Consider the following 4,495-nt stretch of genomic DNA (forward strand, 5'->3'; position numbering starts at 1 on the left):
ATGGTTACACCATTATGGTATTTGTTACATCACATTTGGTATAACTATAAGGCCTATGGTAACACCATTTAAGCTATTGTAACACTAATTTTGAAAAATAAATTTATCAATAGCTACAACTTGGTATCTATGGTAACATTTTTATATAGACCTTTTATGACTTTACCTACACTTTTAAATCTTTACCAATATTTTTTTTGATTTTTACCAACAGAGAATATGTACAATTTATATCAATAGCTACGCTTTACATGACTCTTTGCCAATACTTTATGAGAAAAAAGGTAATATAATGTTTGAAAATAGAACTTCCCCATTTCAAAGGGCTATGCCAACACTTTATTAAAACTAAAAGGCAATATAACATTTGAAAGTACCATTTCCCATTACATAATCTTCCAACAATCATCAATATTCACAATGCAAGACCACAAAAAGGTCTAAGCTAATAGACATATGTCCAGATAACCATAAACATTCGTAAACCAAAATACCTTATTCTAATTAGAGATTCTCGCAACTAAGGGAATGAAATATGAAAATTAAAGCGTCCTTGGCAACTGCTACATTTTGTGTTCCGCAGGAAAGCATTTGTAGTAAGGTATTAGCTCCATAGTTTCTTCCAGCTTCAGACAACGTCGCTATATATGCCTTTAATCTTTTATATCAATGCTTCTCTGAAATATCAAACAACCAATTTTAAATTAGTAAATACAAACTTTCTTTAATTATTTAAGTCTTCAGAAAATATTGCAAGTACATACCTCTAAGACACATAGTAATAAAAAATAAGCATGCAATCATGTTGCTTCATCAAATTGAAAACCTCATTAGAACATACTATATACTATTTAGAAGAAAAGAGCTTATGGGTGAACCTGTGTTGGACCTTGATGCTTATCAGGATGCCATTTTAAAGTGGATAAGCGGAAACTGCAAATAAAATTGTAATCAGATATCTCAATCAAATGTTATGTGATTTTAAAAAATTAGTTCATACATGAAATTAAAAATTTCTATATTTTATAAAGTTGATGTACTGATTATGGACAATGAGAGTAACAAGATCCCAAGCGCCAACCCATAAAACATTAAATTTTATATTACAATGTCAACATTACCTAAACAAAAAACCCAGAAAAATCAATGTGTATATGATCTTCATAAAAAAATTAAAATTTTAATTTCTATTTGCATTATTTGAGGAGTACAGGTAATTAAAACTTCATTAGGCGGTAATTGAGATAAGTCCTTTCACAACAACCCATTTGATTTAATCTGGTATAGTGTTTGTGTATGTGTATGTTTAAATCTTGTATTGTGAAGTGTAAACAACAAATTAGCACAAGAGTAGGTGTGTGGTTATTATTATCTATGTCAACTACAACATCACGTATTTATATTTATTCATTCATTTTATATGATAGAATTTGTGATCAGACAGGCCAAGATGTTTTCTAAGTCCATTTGCAAGCATCAACCATAAGTCTTGCAATGAAAACCTATAAAACTGATCAAACTCAAGGTAAGATTGCATTTTTTTTGCTACAATCTGACTGATATTTATGGTTAAGATAGTTTAGCTAGCAGCATTTTTAGTCTTATATTTAATTTTGCAAAACAATTTATCCACCTAGTGATTACTAAGGCTTTTAGTTTTTAGGAGATACCACATATATGAACAAGTGTTATATGTTTTTATTTCACCATCGAGTACAACCCTCATTTAAATTTATATCTTGTATAGCTTCAATCAAAGGCCCAGTACCCTTAAATTATAACATCTAATATAAGGTAAGTTTTTATTAAATCAAAATAGTTGAGTCTTTTACTATTTTTGATTAAAAATCATTTAAATGCAGGACCTTTGTGCCTATTGCCCGTCCCCTACCCCCATAAAATAAAATATGTGTGTCTATATATTTCGATTTGGGATTCAACTGAAGTTCTCAACTTCTCGGTGCTGTGTAAGCTAAAAAAGAAATGTTATGCAAGTTTAAATGTGTAGTAGTGAATGCATAAACTAGTAATTTATTAAAAACACGTTACAATTTGATTATTATCAACATTTTTATAAACCCAAAAATGTCTTAAAATATAACACTAACTGGGTAACATTTAAAAAACTCTTGAAATTGCACTAAAAATAACAACAAAAGAATACCTTGACGAAGTCTTGAAACTGCACTAAAAAGTCTTGAAATTCTAGACATGTTTGATGATCCAGGATGTACTTTTGATTTACCATTTTGAGAAACATCACAGCACCATACGTTAGCTCATGAGTGGGTGGACAACATGTATCAAATTATATTAGAAAACTGATAAAATAGACAAATATCCATTACGGTATCTAGTAACTGAGTCAGTTATTTTAAACTTGTTGCATATAAATGAAAGAGATCTTAAAAATTCACGTTCTAAAACTAGAAATATATATCTGTTGTTAGCTTATGTTAGGCCAAGAAGGTATAATAGTGAGAAAATTCCAATTCAAACTTATTCAAATTGATTTAGTAACAGTTTCTGAGCTGCAAGAGACGAAAGCTAAACAAAAAGACATTCATACAAGTGCCCCGGCTGCATACAGGTCTCTGCATTACCTTCTTCAGTTCCATAAAAGATGAGGGTAGCATTTCCTGAAGTCCAGCATGCCCGTCATTAACTGCATTAAGGGATGAATTGAGCACCCTAATTGCAGTTGGGCTGTTTCTTAGGATCTCTCTACACCATTTCACTGTTCCAACTTCTAAGGCTAGACAAAATGTTCAAACATGCCAATATCAGAGTGTTTAAGTGAGACAATGATAAATTGATCTAAGAGGTGTTAGCAATTTTACTATCAATTATATTCTAATATAGCCATTGAACTATACAGATCCTTCCGCGACAACTGTGTTTACAAGTCCCATCTTTTCTGCCTTAGAAGCAGTATAGAACCTTGACAGAAACCACATTTCCCGTGGTAGTATAGTCCCATCTTTTGTGCCCAAAACGTTGGTGGTAGTGTTTGTAGAGCGGGACAGATCAAAATGTATGACATTTATAAAATTTAGAATCGCGCTTACCATGTTTGTAATAAATCCTATGTTATCCAGCAACATAAAAGAGTAAAAATTAACATAAATTTGTAAAAATTAAACTTAATTTGAATAACCAAAGACATGACATATGACATACTTTCGAGCCAGCAGCTTTCCAATCTCAATTGCCTAATCAAATTGATAAAAAAGTCACTATGAACTTATATAGTAAATGTTCACACATGAACTTGTATATATGGTTGAAACTAAATGTATAAGAGAGAAGGTCCCTGATCATAAAACTTATATCCACTTAAATAAACTTAAATATAATCAAAAGCATAGGAGAAATCAATTCTGAAGAAAACAGAAGTAGACACTATTGTTTTAAATTTAGCATAATATTTCTTCACATACTGATGTTTAATTTTTGCAAAGGGCATGTTTCTTCCTTGACACGGACCTAGTAAAAATCAAAGCCAACAATACAATCTAAGTACAACTTCTCAATACATCATCTCGTAAATACATTACTCATTCAAATTTAAACACAAAAATATACCCTTATTCATATGATAAATTAGGATCTCCTAGAGCAGGACAACTGTAAAAAAAGGAAAAAAACATATCAACATTTCACAAGGAGAAACTTAGTATCAATTCACTTAAAAACTCACCCGCATGATAAATGATTAAATAAAAATAATACCCGATTTGGAATATATACACACACAAAACCCTATTTTATATGCAATTCCAACCCCAATACAGAAAACCACCTTTAGAAGATGAAGACCCAATTATAGAATACACAGACCTGATTATATTGTACAACAAAAGACTTGATTCAAGTGAAGGCCCAAATCGATTGAGTGTGAATCGATTGAGAAACCAAAAATTAAACAAGAAGACCCGATTACAGTGAACTCAGAGTGACCCAGATTGTAGTGATATTGAGAGAGAAAGAGAAGTTAGACAGAGGAAATTTGAGAGGGTGAGAGAGAAGAGTGAAATGTGAGAGAACTTAAGAAGACCCAGACGCAGATGTTAGTTTTAGGAAAATATAAATTTTTAATAAATTTCAGTCCCGCCCTTGTGATTTTAATAATTTGGATTCCCCCTATTATATTTTCTATTTAGCCGCCTGAAATTTTAGTTTTAGTTACACATTTTTTTAAGACCTACGGTAACATCAAACATGGTGTAACCATAGATAACTGATATCGATGGTTACAATAAAAAAAGGGTAGCCATAGATAACTAAAAATGATTTTAAGGCACCTATGATTACGTTTTAGCTGGTTACACTGAAAATAACCGTTACAATAGGCCATATATGGTGTAGTGTCTATAACTTGAAATGTCCACAGACTTTTCAATAGTGTTCAATTCAAGTTTGGTGGCAGTGGCCATGAGAGTTTTTACAGATGGGCAATCCATTAAGTCAAACTTCTTTTAAAGATCATAAATAT

At 31.2% G+C, this 4,495-nt stretch overlaps 1 long non-coding RNA gene across 3 annotated transcripts; it reads right to left on the minus strand.

Moving 5' to 3' along the window:
• Positions 1 to 361: 361 nt before the first annotated feature.
• LOC141724843 (uncharacterized) lies at positions 362 to 4,074 on the minus strand. Of its 3 annotated transcripts, none has more exons than XR_012576912.1 (4): positions 3,841 to 4,074; positions 2,604 to 2,755; positions 879 to 933; positions 362 to 677 (listed from the first exon to the last, which is right to left on the minus strand). It is a non-coding gene; the product is annotated as an uncharacterized LOC141724843 (long non-coding RNA). The 3 variants fall into 3 exon arrangements; XR_012576913.1 differs by adding an exon at positions 2,165 to 2,233 and having other exon boundaries at positions 2,604 to 4,074; XR_012576911.1 differs by having other exon boundaries at positions 2,604 to 4,074.
• Positions 4,075 to 4,495: the final 421 nt, after the last annotated feature.

The sequence above is a fragment of the Apium graveolens genome, chromosome 5 (assembly GCF_009905375.1).
Source record: "Apium graveolens cultivar Ventura chromosome 5, ASM990537v1, whole genome shotgun sequence".
Lineage (NCBI taxonomy): Eukaryota > Viridiplantae > Streptophyta > Magnoliopsida > Apiales > Apiaceae > Apium > Apium graveolens.